The following is an 18,957-nucleotide window of genomic DNA, read 5'->3' on the forward strand; positions in this document are numbered from 1 at the left end:
TTAGCTAATCAGAAACGAAAGTTGACGAAAAATTCGTTTGTGACAACAGAAATCCAAAAAACTTTCTTAAATTTCTTGGCCTGATATTCTTATATAATCTTTATTCCATAGTTCAAAGTCACTTTTGAGCTAGTTGTGACAGAACCAAGAAGGTCATTACTTGGATAACATCCTTCAGTTTTTACAAAAAACGAAAATTGACGAAAAAAAAAACGTTTTTGGCCAGATAAAATCAAAAAGCGTTCTTTTTAAACTGCCTGTATTATTCTATTATGGAAAATTATCAAAATCCCAAAAACGTCCCTTAAATTCTCCTGTGAGTTTTTTTGTTCTCAACAGAAATTAGCAAAAAAAACTTCATTTGTCAAAAATAACTGAAAAAATCTTGCCATACCCAGCAAAAAACAAAAAAGATCAAAAATTGTTTTTTGAAAGAAACCTACTTTTTGCAGATGTCCACGGTCTCAGACGTTGCCGTCTGCGAAGTCCCTTAGCCCTATGGTTTCAGACGTTACCATACTGAGAAGAAGAAAATAACGGTTTCAGAAGTTACCAATCTTCGATTTTTTTTTTCAACATCAAAACGGATTCCTTTTCATAAAGAGATCTCAGACGTCATTTCAATCAATTCTTTGAAAATCTAGCCATATGCAAAAACTTGGTCTAGTGTCATGGTTTTGGAGGGCACTAAAAGCACTACGAGATCACTCAAATTAACACAGAGTTGGAGAAAAGAAAAGTTTTCAGAAAAGAAGAAAGTTACAATTTCTACAAAGTTTTCAAGCTTCTTGTGGTTTATTACAGTTCTTCAACCTTTTGTGTTCTTCTCGTAGCCCTTGTTGCCTACAAGCATCGCATTTAAAACAAGTTCTCAGGTTTTAGCCCTCAAAAAAAGAACTCCTTGAAAATAAACAAAAAGAAATTTGCTTCCTATAAATTTACGGAAAGGTCTGTCAGATTTTAACCGCTAAGGTTTTACGGTTAGGGTTAGGGAAATAAGTGAATTTTTCCGGTAGTTCTCAGGTCTGGTGGTGGATCATTAGCTATTTGTTGAGAACTTTTAACAGGTTTAAAATTTTACAAGAAAAAATTAATTTAATGTAACAATTATACGGGTTCTGGTCTAATATCGTTTCAACTGCATAATTGTAGCAAAGCACAAGTTTCCTGTCAATCAGAGTAGCCAAACACATTAGTTGAAACAGTCAAAGCCAGCTATTTAAGCAAAACTTGTGTTTTTTTAAATAAAAAACAAGCAATTATTTGGGTCTGTTGAACAAAAGTCGACTAAAGCGCGCGAACGTTCGGAAAAAATTTCAAATTTGTTTTTAGTGCTAAAAAGCTAGATTTAGCAAGCAAAACACACACCCTAGGACATCTGATGTTGAGAAAAGTTGCGTCGCTGAATTTTTGAACAAGAAAAAACTAGGATCATTAGCATTCAAACCTTAGACAACTTTTACATCAAAATTTGCGTCGCTCCGGTTCTTTAAGCCGTTTTTTACCTTCAATAAAGAATTTCAACGTCACGTCTACAACAGCAACAAACGCGGTCAACAGAACACAACAAGCAGCAAGATGTCTAAGCAGATCACTTCTGAATGCCAATTTGCCATCAACATGTTTAAAGCGACAGAAATGGCCATGAAAAACCAGCTCGACCTTTTGGAAAAAACCATTCAGCAAAGAAAGAGTTTTCGATCATTGTCTCTGCTGATTGAACGAACCAGAGCAAACGAAAAGGAACTCAAGGAGATGTCGCAGAACGTGATGAAGCAGCAGCCTCATCAGAATACAGCATCATCAATTCTGAGCAGACAAACCAAACTAATCAACCGTCTTAACAAACTACAGTTGCAAGTTGATCTTTTGGACAATGATGGTCAACTGAGCCAGTCCTCCCAACGGATCAGAGATGATATCAGCATGATCTCAAGCAGAGAAAACCGATCTCACCAATCTACGCCCGTCTCAATAGACATCAATGAAGACAAACAGCTCCCATGTAACCTGGAACAACAGAAAAGCAGCCCAGCCAACCCAATTCAGCCTCCCGCTATCCCACCTCGACCAGGAAGACCAACACTTTTTCTTCAACCGTCAAGTGTTCCACAAATAGACTTCGAACGTGTTCTTGGCGCTCACCAAAGACCAACAGAAATGCAAAACTTGGAAATCATTCAGCAAGAACATAATTTTACAGGAACTGATAACCACGTTCACAATCCTTTCACACAAGCCCATGATACACTTGTCTTTAATAGTGCAACTGATGACATTCAATATGCCACTATCAACCCTAATAACCAAACAAGCTTGCCACCCTACACTCTCCACACAGCCCCGATCACTATCGACAACAGTGAAGCAAATGAAAACCATTTGATAAACCTTTTGCCGCCTATAACTAACCTGAGCATTTCAAGCGACAGTATTACAGCTAAATCGGAATATTGTGCGTCAAATATCCCAAAGATCAGCCTTACTGAGCTTTTTTTCTCAAAACCAGTGACTGAAATTAGATTCATATTTCAAACACCAAATCAAGCTTGTCATGATACCCAAAAGGAACAAATTGCTAGATATAACAAAGGCAAATCAAATCCTGTTATTCAACAGCATCCATTACAAGCTTTTGCTCAAGAAACTGATTGCAGCCCAAGCAAGAACTTTAACTCAGGAAGGCAGTACCCCACTCAATTTCCAACAAATGCGAATAGTTGCCCGCAGCCAACAAAAAACCAATCAAGTGTTGTTGCGGGAAACATTCAATTACAAAATCCGCAGTACAAATATGCCACGCATGCTGAGAAAGTAGCCCAACAAAAAATGTTGTTCTCCCTTCTGAACAACAGAATCCTCAACTGTTTCAGCAGCTTAATAACAGTTTGTTTCCACAAAACCACAATCAGTTTCCTAATAAAACTGCTATGCAATTTTCATCACTTCCTACTCAAAGTTACACTCAGAAACAAACGAACGAAAAACCTGTGGCTAGACTTCGCTCACAACCAACAGTTTTGCCTAACAATTTGCAAAATTATCGAAATCAAACTGCCCCTGACTTTCCAGCATCTTCAATGCTCTTTGGTGCAAATGTACCAAATTTCGTTGACTCACAGACACAGAGCAACGCAAAACAAGACCAAATTTTTCACTCGAACAAAGAGCCCAGCAATTTAATTGTGAACAACTCACACGCCAGTGCATCAAATGCTAATTTCAACCCCGTTACACAATTGACTAATCTTGATTATAAACATTCTATTAAATTACCTCCACTAAAGTTACAAAATTTTAATGGAGATCCTCTGCACTTCCATGAATGGATTAACAATTTCTACAGTATGATCCACCATAACACATCAATCACAGATACACACCGAATAACGTATCTACAGAATTCTGTGTCAGGAAAAGCCAAAGACTTGATACACACGTATTCTTGCGACCCGTCGTATTACCAGACAGCCTTAAACGAGCTGATAAATCACTTCGGTGACCGAACCATCGTGGTTAATGCCTTTATCAACCAACTAGAAAATTGGCAAGTCAATCATCAGAACAAGCAAAGTTTTATTGCCTTTTCGTCCTTTTTGAAAAGACTTGTTCAGGCATTCCAGTACCTTGGTTTTATAGCAGACGTTCAATCAACAACGCTACTGAAAAAAGCCAAAGAAAAGGTTCCACACAACCTCATCCTCAAGTGGACCGAGCACTGTCTCACTCAGTTCCGCTCAGACCCATCACTTGCAGAATTCCAACAGTGGTTAGAGCTTCAAGCTCAAGTGTATGATAAAGTTAACCGGGAAAACCCCATAAGAAACACATTCCCCAATTCGAAAAAGTTTGGAAGCTCAAACTTCAACGCTGGTACAGCTAACAGAAACTTTACATCACAACCTTTAAACTCTCTAGTTGATAATCAGGACAGGAACCAAAAGCATCAATTGCAACAGAGTCTGCAGTCGCAGTCAACGAATTCTTCTCCGAAGAGTTTCAACGCAAACAGATCTTGCTAAAAATGCAAAAGTAATCACAGCCTTGCAGTTTGCCCTGAATACCAGCTTTGTCCTCCTAGTGAGAGATACAGCGTTGTTAGCAAAAACAGTTTGTGTACAAATTGTCTTAGCAATAAACACCACAAACAGACATGTCCGTCAACTAAACGATGCCAAGTATGCAGTGGTTTTCATCATACAACATTGCATGACCCAGCAAAACAAATCAAACGACCAACAGCAGCTTTTTCAACAGAAAACGCACAAAAACCTCCGCCTACTGTTTCGTCAAACAACAAGACAGTGGTTGAAAATAGGATCAATAATTATCAGACAAAAGGCCTGCAGAATAAGAATTCAAACAGCCGCTACGGGCAATCCTTCAACGTTCAAAACCAAACCAACCCTCAAAGACGAAACCTAAATGGAAGCAGTACCAATCAGTCTTTTAGCATCAACCAGAGTCCCGATGCACCAAAAAACTGGTATGAGCAGCTTCAACTCATCCCCGTTTCCTTTCTGAAAGGAAATAAAGCCTTCGATACATATGCCTTAATTGATCCTGGTAGTCAATTTAGTTTTGTTCTCGATGCCATTTCAGAATATCTTGAGCTTCCTTGCAAATCTCAACAATCAGTTCCTCTTCAGTTCCTTAACACTGAAAATAACATGACTCTCTCTAAAATAAATGAGCCAGTCACCATTTTTCCTTACAAATCATCAGAAATTTCTTTTGAACTCTCTCGAGCATACAGCACACCATCTTTAAACGTCAGTGCCGCAAATGTTTTCCAATTGAATCAAATTTGCGATGCATTTAACAACCTACGCCATATTCACTTTCCTTATATTGCCGATGGCAAAATCGGCGCCCTCCTTGGTGTTAACGCCTTTGCATTCACCTATCCCACTCATGTCATTCAAGGAAATCAACATCAACCGTTTGGTGTCAAAACTAAATTAGGTTGGACACTAGCCGGTGAATACGAAAATTGTTGCACAAACAACCATCCTAAATCCTCCAATCTGCCAAACAATCCTTCGTCTTTCAAGTTTCAAGAAATCGAATGGACGAACCCGAGCTAGACGAACTAGTTCAACAGTTCTGGAGAATTGAATCCGACGGAATTCAACCAGACAGCAAGCCTTCGTCTCCTCTTGATCAAAAGTTTTTCCAGATAATGAAAGACTCAATTAATTTCAATGGACAAAGATTTGAAATTAAACTGCCTTGGAGAGAAAACTCAAATTTGGAAAATAATTGTTTTTCCGCCCTCAGTCAAGTCAAAAGCTTGAATAGGCGACTCGAGCGTAATCCTCAACTTCGTGATAATTATATGAAAACTCTGCAAACTGACTTGGAGAAAAACTACGTTAAACCAGTTGAGATGCAAGATCCACCACCGGATCGAATCTGGTATCTCCCACATCACCCAGTTGAGAATCCTAACAAGCCCGGCAAGGTTCGGCGCGTCGCAAACGCTGCCTCTAAGTTCCGCGGACAATCACTAAACAGCAACTTGTTAACAGGTCCTGACCTACTTAATAGCCTACCAGGAGTCCTTATGCGCTTTCGTGAAAATCAAATTGCAGTCCTCGCGGACATCGAAGGCATGTTCATGCAAATTGCTATCAACCAAACTGACCAGTCAGCCCTTCGTTTCCTCTGGATAAACGACGATGAAATCCAACAGTATCAGTTTACAAGACTAATTTTTGGCGCTACCTGCTCCCCATCCTGCGCAATTTATGTTTTGAATCATTGCGTTGATAAAAACGGAGATAAATATCCCGAAGCAGTCAGAGCCGTCAAAAGTCACTTTTATATAGATGATTACATCCAGTCCCATGATACGGTAACGAATGCCACTAAAACAGTTCAGCAAACGATTCAGAGTCTCCAGGAAGGTGGCTTCCGACTCACAAAATTTGTTTCTGATGAACCCGATGCTCTGAAAAACATACCAACACATGACCTTGAAGAAAAAAGTGAAATTGTCAGAGTCCTTGGGCAGAAGTGGAATCTGAAAAGTGACACCCTCATTATGAAACCGCTAACAGATTTTTCAACGGACGCAATTGAGTATACTCAGAGGAAAATCTTTAGCCTTGTATGCTCGATATTTGACCCCCTCGGCATACTGTCACCTTTGACAATCCGTTTCAAAATACTTCTCCAAGAAATTTGGAAACTTGGGAAAAAGTGGGATGAACCACTACCCATACAAATACGCAGAAGACTTCAGAAAATACTAGATTCATACTTCGAAATGCCTGAAGTACATCTTACCAGAACACTAACAAGTCTTCGTTACTCTGAGAGTAGTGCTGAATTACACATATTTGTTGATGCCTCAACAGCTGCAATGGCAGTCGTAGCGTACCTGCGAATAACACACAACCATTCAGAGATAACAGAAACTTGTTTCCTGACTGGAAAATGTAAAGTTGCTCCATTAAAGCAAACAAGCGTACCCAAACTTGAACTCGAAGCTGCAGTAATTGGAGTTAGGCTACATTCTACAATCGTGAAAGAATCCTCTTTCGCAATTAACAAAACTCAATTCTGGACTGATAGTCAGGTAGTCCTTGATTGGATTGCATCTTCCAAAAAACAACCTGTATATATTGCGAACCGACTCAGAGAAATTGCAGCATCAACCAAAACAAAACAATGGAGACATATTTCCACATTGAACAATCCAGCCGACCATGGCACTCGTGGCCTAGATCCACGTGAAATATCTCTCAAATGGTTGCAACCTCCAGAGTTTCTGTCATCATCAGAGCAAATCAGTAACCAGGCTGTACCTTCGAAACCAGCTGTCGTAGCAACCACAGCACATACAGCTTCAAATGTTCCAGAGCCAATCATAGACCCAGCACGTTTTTCGTCTCGGACGAAAATGCTACTCACCTTAGCCACTGTCTTTAACTTACTGTTCAGAGCAAAGAAACTTCGTGACAGCAAACAACAGTACACAACCGATGACATTGATCTATCTCGGAAGCACTTGATCAGAAATTCTCAAGAGAACTCATTTCACACGGCAGTTTCATCATTAAAAAGGGGCCTCAAGCCCCACAGTAAATGCAAACTACGGTCTTTGAACCCAATCCTCGATCAAAACGGTATACTCCGTTCATGTGGAAGACTTCAATTTGCTCCTGATTCACTTGAAATAGAAAAGTGTCCAATTATTCTGCAGGCGAAAGACACAATCACACGTTTGTACCTAGAACACGCTCATCGCATATGCATTCATCAGGGAGCAGAACCCGTCAAAGCGTTTGTTCAGCAACGATACCACGTATTTGGCTTGCGAAAGTGTCTACTTAGCATAAAGTTTCGCTGTTTTTTATGCAGAAGATTTAATGCAGAGAACATACAACCGATCATGGCTCCTCTTCCCGCTTTCCGCTTCCCATCAGCCGCAACACAATTCCCGTTTTCCAATAGTGGTGTCAACTTCTTTGGACCATTTTATATAGAGGACACAAAATGAAATCTTGAAAAACATTATGGTTTGATTTTCACGTGCTTGATCACGAGAGCAGTCCACCTTGAAAGCTGCCCAGATCTCAACACCGGTACTTTCCTAAATGCATTTCGACGTTTCACCAGTAGACGATGTCAACCAGAACTGCTGTATAGTGATAATGGAAAGACATTCATCGGAGCGTCAGAAGAGCTGAAGAAAAGTGTAAAGAGCCTTGACAACGACAAAATTTACAAGGCTCTTGCTGCTACAAACACGACTTGGAAATTCAACCCGCCCTATGGCCCCCACTTTGGCGGTGTTTGGGAGCGCTTGATACAGACAGCGAAAAAACGCTGCTGATCATTCTAGGCTCAAAGCGACTCTCACTTGACGTATTCCAAACAATACTGGCAGAGAGCGAAGCCATCTTGAATTCAAGACCTCTCACAAATGTCGCTGATCTTCCCGATAACGAGATGCCTCTCACACCTAACCACTTCTTGATTAGTCGTCCATTCAACTCTCTGCCACCAGGAAAATTTGACAGCCAGACTCCAGCCAGCTTCAGGACATGGCGAAATCTGCAACAGATGATGAACCACTTCTGGAAGCGACTTGTCAAAGAATACCTACCGACACTACTCAAGAGATCAAAATGGAATGAGAACAACCAGTCGCCACTTAAAGTTAATGATGTTGTCTGGATCCTGAAAGACATGACTCCTCGTGGAATTTGGCCTCTTGGGCGTGTGTTGGAGGTGTACCCTGGACGAGATGGACAACACCGTGTGGTGAAGGTAAAAACGGCTTACGGTACGTTCGTTCGCCCCGTTTCCGCACTCGCACGCGTTTTGGCTGATTAGCCACGTTTTTATAGTTTTTTTTTCACGTAACGGTTTCTAGGCAACTTGGGTTACCCGCTCTTCGACGACATGTCCAAACGTGTTGCTGGCCCCTTGTTCTGCTTGGAGCTTGTTGTGAAACAATCAAGTCAAGCGCATGAAAACTTGACTCAAGTCCTTGAACAAGTTGAAAACGGTTACCCGCAAATATGTAATCATCAAAAAAACTGTAACAAAAACCTTTACTCAATAAAATCTTTTGACTAGAGAACTTGTTCCCATATATATATATAGAACAACATCCTAGGCTAGGACATCACTTTTTGAGAAAAGTTTCGTCGCGGGTCTTTTGAACAAGAAAAAAACTAGGATCACTAGCCTTCAAACCTTAGACAACCTTTTTACATCAAAAATTTGCGTCGCTCCGGTTCTCAAAGCCGTTTTTCACCTTCAAAAACGAGCTTCTTCGCCAATATCATCGACAATCAGCTACAACAGAGCAACAGCCACCAAGATGTTGAAACAGAACAGCGCTGATTGTCAGTTTGCCATCAATATGTTCAAAGCGACAGAAATGTCAATGAAGAAACTGCTCGATCTCCTTGAGAAAACTGTGGAGCAAAAAAGGAGTTTCCGATCATTGTCTTTGACGATCAACAAATTCAAAAGCCAGGAAACAGAGCTCAAGAAACTCTCAGAGGAATTGATGAGACATCAGCCACATCAAAGCACTGCATCATCAATATTGAATAGGCAAACGACACTAGTAACTCGACTCAATGAAGTGGAACTGCAAGTCCATCTGTTGGTCAGCTCAATCAGCCTTCCAGTCGCATTAGAGATGATGTCAGTATGATTTCCAGCAGAAAAATTTTGTCTCGGCAATCGCCACCTACGCCCAGTGACGACATGGAGCGAATCCATTATCAGCGCGATATAGATGAAGAGCAGACCAGCACTAACACCTTCAATCAGCCGCAGCCAATACCACCACGGCCAAGACCAACATCACTGTTTCTACAAACATCTAATGAACCAGGACTTCAAATTCAACGTGTGCTTGAAGCCCATCAGAGAAATCCTAAAAAAAGAAGTTCATGAAAGTCTTCTAAAATCGAAAACTAACCTTGGAAACCAAACAAAAGCTCCCAATCCTTTTCCTTGCATTGACAAAGATACCAGCCAAGATTTCACATCTACAACAAAATCGGAGAAACTCGAAATTGCCTCCAATCTGGTTAATAGAGATGTCCGCGAAATTGAAACAGCTCAAATCAACTTGAGTGACAACTTTAACACGTCGCAGAACGTTTTGCCTCCGATCCAAAATTTGAACCTTTAAAGTAATCACTCACTTTCAGAACCCTTCAATTTGGCAGATTCAACTATTCAATTACATGCAGATTGTCTATTTGCCCAAAACTCGGCATTGGAGCAAACCTTCGACATTGGTAATTTAAACTTGCCAAAGCAAAGAAACAATCAGGATTCATATGCCAACAGAAATCTTCAATATCATAATTTTCCCAACCTGCAACAGAATTTTGGACCTTCTCAAGTTCAAAGAGGAACAAGTAGGTACCTAGATATTCAACTGTTGAACTGTGATCTGCAAAAATTCCCCTGCTTACCCACAGTGGCAAACAGGACTTCACATCTCCCAAGTAAAACTGATAAAATAGTCGCAGAAAACAATTGCCTACAATCCAATCAATGTATTAATCCTATAACTGGGGAACATTCCGCTAGTGTTCCTCCAATTGCCGTGCAACTCATGGAACAACCGCATCAAAAAAAACCGTCTTAAACCCTGCAGCTCATAATCTTCTGAGAAACCAGGTAGCTTCATAATCAAACGTAATTGCAGCTCCTCTGCAATTTCCACAACGTGTGAACAGTCAACACGGCTTCGTCAGCACAGACCTCTCAGTTAATCAAAATATGGCACAACCCAGTCAGTTGTGCAACAACCAGTTTGTTCCTGGCTCTCTTGTTCCATCGAAATTTCAAGCTCCAGTAACTTCCACGATCCATGCCCCAATGTGCATTAATCAGCAGCTAAACCCTGTTGGACAAAATCAATTCATTCAGCCTTTAAGCAACCAGAGTTTACTACCCACTGTTAATCAACATATTAGCTCATTACACTCGAACACTAGTGTAACACAGGAAAGAGGAAATGTTGATTTCAAACATTCAATCAAATTGCCACCTCTGAAACTTCAGAATTTCAATGGTAACCCCATCCACTTTTACGAGTGGATCAATAACTTCAACACATTGATTCAAAGCAACATTTCCATTACAGAGACGCATCAAATAACCTACTTGCAGAAGTCTGCAAGTGGGAAAGCAAAGCAATTGATTCATGCTTACTCCTGCGATCCATCTTATTATCAGACAGCACTGAATGAACTAATCCGACATTTCGGTGACCGTACTATAGTTGTTAATGCATTAACCGGCTCGAAAACTGGCAAATGAAGTTCCAAAACAAGCAAAGCTTCATTGCCTTTTCCTCATTTTTGAGGAAAAGACTTGTGCGAGCCTTCCAATACCTTGGCTTTACAGCATACCTCCAGTCCACAACACTCATCAGGAAAGCCAAAGAGAAAACCCCCACATCATTTGGTTCTGAAATGGACTGAACATTGTCTTACCGAGCTCAGCTCAGACCCGACTGTTGTAGATTTTCAACAAGGGTTAGAGCTCCAAGTGAGTCGAGAAAGCAATCAAAGAACCATCAGTTCTCAAGCCTCAAAGTTTGTCAACTCGAACAACCTCTAAACCAAGCTATACAATAGCAACTTCTCAGTGTTAGTCAACAACGCATCAGCGGAAAACAGTAGAAAATATTGCAACACTGCGCCTCAGCAAAAACAACCTGTCAACTTCACAAAACATTGCGAGAGAAACTTTTAACACAAAACGATCTTGTGAGAAGTGCAAACAAGAATACAGCATTGCCACATGTCCTGAGTATCAGTTGTGCTCACCAGCTGATCGACACAACCTTGTCAGCCAAAACAATTTGTGTACAAACTGCTTCAGCAACAAACACCACAAACAATCGTGCCCATCGCAAAAACGATGTCAGGTTTGCAATGGATTCCACCACACTACTCTTCATGATCTTGCCAAGCAAATCAAACGCCCTACAGCAGCTTTTTCTACTGAAGTATTTTCTGGTAGCAATCCAACAGCTTCGTCTAGTAGTACAGCTTCACGTCAAACTCCAAATACATCTTCTCAACAGTCAAACGTCTTCTCAACAGTTCTCAAAAGTCAAACAAACAGAGCCCCCAACAACCGTTATGGCCAAACTTTCAACAACCAAAGCCAGCACAACATGCAATGATGTATTTTAAACAGCAATGCAATTAACCAATCGCTCAGCATTAACCAATGCTCAGAAACACCGAAGAATTGGTATGAGCAATTGCAGCTTATTCCAGTTTCATTTCTCAAGGGGGATAAAGCATTCGATACCTACGCCCTCGTAGACTCCGGTAGCCAATTCAGCTTTGTCTTCGACGCCATAGCTGAATTTCTTGAGCTTCTCCTTGAAACTCAACAGTCAGTACCACTACAATTTCTCAATACAGAGAACAGCATGTCTCTCTCAAAAAATGTGGAGCCAGTCACAATAACTTCATATAAGTCAACTGAAACATCATTTGAAATCTCTCGAACGTTCAGCACCCCGTCCCTGAACGTCATAGCTGCAAAAAATTTTGAAATTAATCAAGTTTGTGATGCCTTCAACAGTTTGCGCCAGATACAATTCCCAAATATTGCCGATAGCAAAATCGGCGCACTCCTCGGTGTTAACGCATTCGCATTCACCTACCCTACTTATGTTATACCTCGCAATAAAAATCAACCGTTTGGTGTGAAAACTAAACTTGGTTGGACCCTCGCCGGTTAATACGAGAATTTTATCTCAGCCACCACTCAGCAGCCCGCGGGTCAGCAGAAGAAAACATTTATTTTCCATGTGTCAAGAAACAGAACAGATGAACCCGGACTTGACGAATTTGCTCAACAGTTCTTGAGTATTGAAGCAGACGGCATTCAGAATGACTCTGAACAAATTTACACAAAACAAGAAGAACAGTTTCTTGATATTTTACAAAACTCCATCAACCACAATGGTGAGAGATATGAAATCAAACTACCCTGGAAATCAGAGATAATGTTGGAAAATAACTTCTATTCTGCACTGAACCAAGTCAAAAACCTCAACACACGCCTTCAGCGTAAACCTTTGTTGCAAGAAAAATACAATAAAACACTCTTGACAGACTTCGAGAAAAACTATGTCAAACCGTTGGAAATGCAAGATCCTCAACCTGACAAAATTTGGTACCTTCCACACCATCCTGTGGAAAATATCAATAAGCCCAGAAAAGTCCGCCGAGTTGCAAATGCCGCTTCAAAATTCCGTGGCCAATCGCTTAATTCAAACTAACCTTCTTACAGGACCAGATCTCCTAAATAACCTTCTAGGTGTCCTGATGAGATTTCGAGAACAACCCGTGGCAGTCCTTGCGGACATCAAAGGCATGTCTATGCAAATCGCCATCCATGAGATTGATCAATCTGCTCTTCGATTTCTCCGATTAGCACACAATCAGATGAAACAGTACCAATTTACCAGACTCATCTTTGGAGCAAATTGCTCGCCTACGTGCGCAATATTCGTTCTTAACCATTGTGCCAAAGAGAACAGTCAACAATTCCCAGAAGCCCTCGAAGCCGTTAGAAAGCACTTTTACATGGATGACTATATCCAATCACATGCAACAAAAGAACACGCTTGTACGGCAGTTCTTGAAACAAAACATTGTCTGAAAACAAGTGGGTTTCGACTCACAAAATTTGTTTCAAACAGCTCTCTAGTCCTAAACCAAATCCCTCCAGAAGACAAAGACAACCAGACAGATATTGTTCGAGTTCTTGGTGTCAAATAGAATCTTGAGAAAAACTGCTTTTTAATGAAACTTCTCACTGATTTCACAAGAGATTCCTCAGCGTACACTCAACGTAAGTTCTTTACTCTTGTGTCCCCAATCTTCGACCCAATAGGGATAATGTCGCCATCAACGATCCGTTTCAAAATAGTTCTTCAAGAACTGTGGAAACCTGGAAAAAAATGGGACGAACAAATTGCCCCTCAAGTAGTTAAACCACTTCAAAGAATTTGGACTTATACTTTTCTTCAACAGAAGTGACAATGAAAAGAACTCTGAATAAGAGTTGCCATTCAGCAGAAAGTGAAAATGAAATCCATATAGTTGCCCACGCCTCAGCTGTAGCAGTTGCAGCCTTTGCATACTTGAAAACAGTTCCTAACTTAGCAATTGATGTTGGAACTTGTTACTTAATAGGCAAATGCAAAATTGCCCCAATTAAGCAAATCAGCATACCCAATTTAGATTTGGAAGTCGCAGTCATCGGAGTGCGCCTTCTCTCAACCATCATAAAAGAATCATCGTTTCACATTACTCGCTCTGCACTCGGGACAGATTGTCAAGTAGTACTTGACTGGTTATCCACAACCAAGAAGCAACCTGTTTTTGTTGCGAATGGCCTCAAAGAAATCCTTGCATCAACTGATGCTTACCAATGGAAACACGTTACCACCAAAGAAAATCCAGCTGATTACAGGACCCGTGGTCTCAACCCATACAAATTTCCAGACAAGCGGCTAACAGCGCCAGCATTTCTTTTTTCCACAAGACAGCTCAGCGCTCCTGAAAACTCTTCAAAGCATGTGTTAGCAATGCATGAAATTTCACGCCATTTGTCGGAGCGAATAATCGACCCGACACGGTTCTCAACTTGGAACGAGTTGCTCCTGATTTTAGCAACAGTCTTCAATTTGGTCCTTCGGATCAAAAGGCAGAGGCCTAAAGATCAGCAGTATATAACAGAAGACGTCATTCTTGCAAGAAATCTGCTGATCAAAATGTCGCAGCAAAATCTCTGCTTCTCAACAATCCAGGCCCTGAGACGTGATTCCAGGATAGATTCAAAGTGCGAAATCAGTTCGCTCAACCCAATGCTGGACAACAATGGAATCCTTCGGTCATGAGGAAGATTGCAATTCGCGCCAGATAACCCCGAAGTCGAGAAATTTCCGATCATACTGCACGCAAAAGACAAGATAGCAGGACTCTATATAGAGCATGCACACAACATTTGCGTTCACCAAGGAACAGAGCCAGTGAAAGTTTTTATTCAGCAAAGATACCACATCAGTGGACTCAGAAAAACACTTTTGAGTATAAAGTACAGATGTTTTCTCTGCAGACGATTTGCCGCTCAAAGCATTCAACCTGTCATGGCTCCCCTCCCTGCCTGCCGTTTGCCGACATACTCTACCCTGTATCCTTTCGAGAATAGCGGAGTTGACTTTTTTGGAACCTTTTATATAGAAAATGCCAAAGGACAGATTGAAAAACACTACGGCCTCATATTCATTTGCCTGGTTACTAGGTGTGTCCATCTAGAAGCTTGTCCCGATCTCAACACTGACTGTTTTTTAAACGCTTATCGACGTTTTGTAAGCCGCAGATGCCAGCCAACAGCAATGCTCAGTGACAATGGCAAGACATTTATTGGTGCATCTGAGGAACTAAAAAGATGTGTGAAACGTCTGGACAACGACAAAATCTACAAAGCATTGGCAGCAACGAACACAATGAATGTTCAATGCTCCCTATGGACCTCAGTTTGGCGTTATTTGGGAGCTTTTGGTCCAGACCGCAAAACGAACTCTATTGATCATTCTAGGCTCCAGAAGATTGTCACTTGATGTGTTCAGGACAATTTACGTCGAGACCGAAGCTATATTGAACTACAAACCACTAACGATTGCCACTGACCTTCCAGAAAATGAAATGCCCTCACGCCAAACTATTTTTTTATCACAAATTTAAGCAGTCGGCTCTCAATCTCATCGTTTTCCATTCGGCTATGCGCCCGTTCGTCTCTACATCCTAGCTCTAAAACTTGTATTTTTTTACGTGCTGAAAAATTAGAAGCCCATAACATTGTTATGCATTCGTTTACAAAATGATAAGTACTGTAATTAAATAGGATGACGCAAACATTATTTAGCAACAAAAGGGAAAAAAAGTAACATGGAAAAGAGAAGAATTATTTGCTGAGATAATTGACGTAAGCAAACAAGTGCGACGTGCAACTATCTAACTTGCTTAGACGTGAAGTTAATGCATTGGGCCACGCCTCGCGGCCATGCCCCTGAGGCCTGTGGACTAGATATGAATCTGTCACAATGAATTATCGAACATCACGAACGAAAAACTATTCTCACGATAAAAATTGTGCGTTCTCAAATATGATTAGTAAGCGTCTCATTTTAGGGTAATAGTCACGTCATCACCAAATAGACTATTGAATACAGTATTATAACCAGACGATAGTTCCTACCCGTGATGACGTTTCAACAAATAGACGTAATAAAATATGGCATTGTCAAAATACTGAATGGTTGAGATATTTGATGTTGTGCAACAATCAAGTCAGAAGTGAAACTTGAAAAAACATTGACTTTTGTCCTTATCGCAACCAAAACGAGTTGGTTGTTCCCGCATTTTAAAACTGATATCAAAACTTTGCAAACTGTCTAGAACAATGTAATTGAATCCTTATCTACATTCTCTTACATTTGAATCTAACTTTATGCAATCAATCAACGTTAATTGGACATAGCATAGTTCTGGATTATATATTTTACCGCATATACCCATGTCTCGCTGGTCATGGTCATGCCTCAGCGGTTCGTGACTTGATAAGAATCTATTACATCCGAAAGTGCGAGGTTTGTCACTCAAAAATACCTTATGCTCAAAGGGATTTCTTAGCAAGTTTACGTGTGTGATCTTGCGAAGTTCTCTATAAGAATATCTCATTAGATGTATTTAAACGATTCAGATTGTAGAAAATGGCTCACAGAGTTCATTTGTTTCTATTTCAGAGATATTTGTTTTTGAGATAATGTATTGTTTGTTTTTTTTTATCGGTGTTTTCTCTTCTCAAGTCTGATCCGTTTTCATAGACAACGACAGGTTTTGAATAGTTTTTTATATTGTGTGTTCTTGTATAAGCTTTTACTGTAATTAATTAATAACCTACAAAAAGTTTGGTATATAACCGCATTCATCATGAAAGTTGAGTGTGGCACAATGAAACTCATGTATGACAGTGAAATTAAAGTTTTGGCATCAAAAACATGAAAAAAAATCAAAGTTAGAGATATGACTTTCACAGCGATGATAATTGTGAACTGGAAAACTTTGAACTAATTATAAGAGGGATAGTTTTGGAGGGATATACAGTTAAGGGCCGTTTAAAATTGGTTTGATATCAATTTTATCTCATTTTAAATTGTTGTTATTTAATTTGTTGTTTGGTTGGTTGTTTCAGGTGACGTCAAACTATGCCGACGTACAAATTAGACTGTGCTAATTCGAAGAGCCTAAATTGAATCAATTTTTCTACCGATAAGTTGTAGTGTATCCATCAATAAGTGCCATCCATCAACCAATGACAACAAATCGCAGAAAATGGATTAGGTAGCACTTTTTAAACACTGCAGTAAAAACCATTCACAATGCTCATTTTCTACCCATTATAAACATAGCTGGCAGATTACCAGAAAATATCCGAAGTAGCTTTGTAGATCTGCAGTCTCAAAAAAACAGTAAACATGACAGACCAAAAAATTCGTCTTTTCATTGAAGGCTGATATGTTATATTTTGATTAAAAATCTGTATAAGTTATTGCTGCCCCAATTAGCTGCTCTCACATAAACTTCATTTAGAGTGACACATACCCATTTGACCTTATCTCTTTGAATTAAAGTAAAAAAAAGTCAATTTCAAAGTGAGGAAGTCAATTTTGAGAGTGAGGTAAGTCAAGTATGACCAAAAATTCAATCACGCGAATGAACAAAAAAACTTGCTCCACTAAGAGCGAAAAATGACGTCACACATGCACTTCAGTTGAAATTGCATGAATGAATGAACAAAAAGCAGATTTGAAGTGGTTGTGACGTCATATGGTCATAAAAATCGCCACGACGAATTAAAAATTATAGCAGGACAAGTCCTGACGTACAACTCAAAGAATTTTCATTGACTAAACAGAAAACTAGACCTAGAACGGGCTATGAATGGATCGGAAAAACCATTTAGAAAAAAATCCTATCCAAAAAATCGAAAAAAAACAATAAAATTCAAAGTGAAATTGCCGCATGTGAACAAAAAACCACTAGCGAGAAACGAATTTTTGTTCAAACACCGTTTTCTCACTCTCCTTTAAATTTAGAGCGAAAAAATTTCACGCCGCAAAACCACTCGCTTTTTCGCTCCACTTCCTTTTTCGGCGTGACCAAAATCACTACTCCAATTTGACTTCAAAAATCATGAAAATGTGTGAACAGATCTTTACAAAAAAACAGCGCCCCAAAACAATTCAAATTCTTTGAATTGTAAAAAAACCAAGAGAAGGCCAATAATAGCCCCAGCTATCGCTGTGCGGCTATTAATAACACTCATAAAAAATTGACCACTTTTTCCACTACTGTACTACTCATGAAAAATTAGCCAAAATTCCCATTTTTTCTGCTGCTTACTTTATTGGAAAAAGAACAACCGAAAAGACACTTCTCCCACTACTTTAAAGAAACCACTCTGTAGAATTTTTTCCTTGCGTGAATAACACATCGCTTATATAAAAAATTCACTTAAAATGATACTTTTTTAAACAGCTAACTAAATATGGATCTACGACCATAGTCTCTATAGGACAATAAAATTCATCTTTTTACCATCACCATAAAAAGTAATAATCTTTACTTTTCAAACCAATGCATGGCATGTAATTGACTGGTGTTTAATGTTCTGTTACTCCTACGGTTTAATACTAACCTTTAACCCGTTACAACCTCTATTGAAAAATTTTGTGTATTTGGATGCTTCATTATATTTATTAGCATTATAGTCAAGTGTCATTCTATCTTGATGATAAAATTCACTACCAATTTTACAGTAACATTCAGTCACAGCCATAACACTGAATTTACTTGAATTGAGTTTCTTCATTTACATTATTTTTGTCAATAACCAACACTCGTATACGGCAGCCTGCCAATTTCGATTTCCATTCCAAGATCAAACAGGAATTCAGCTGCATTAGGCACATTATTACAAAACTTTTTGCGTTCACAATAGCTAACATTGATATTCTTTTCGTTTTTTCCTTTGTACTATTGTCCTAGTATCATTACTAGGTTCGGTGCAACGCACAATCCAGGATATACCTCTTAGTACCTTATTATCATCATTAGGTACTGCTCCAAGAGCACCAACAACAGTGCCATTTACTCTAAATATTAATCTAATATTAACATTACGTATAATTATTAGTATGAATACTATTCCAAAAAAGTCGGTATCTTCAAAAACCCAAATATTTCATTGATATCAATCGTGAGCGTTCAGCAGCTATGAGATCTTTTTTTAAATTGACGGTGTTTTTCAAACAAAACCACAGTCATATTCATCCTCAGTAGTGGAAAGCAAATTCTACATCAATAGATT

General features: G+C 39.6%; 1 protein-coding gene across 2 annotated transcripts in view; it reads right to left on the reverse strand.

The window, feature by feature from the left end:
• Nucleotides 1–18,957, reverse strand: part of LOC142353005 (uncharacterized) — a 284,250-nt gene that overhangs the window by 255,259 nt on the left and 10,034 nt on the right. The gene's annotated exons all lie outside the window — the stretch shown is intronic.

The sequence above is a fragment of the Convolutriloba macropyga genome, chromosome 14 (genome assembly GCF_964194025.1).
Source record: "Convolutriloba macropyga chromosome 14, txConMacr16.3, whole genome shotgun sequence".
Taxonomy (NCBI): Eukaryota; Metazoa; Xenacoelomorpha; order Acoela; family Convolutidae; genus Convolutriloba; species Convolutriloba macropyga.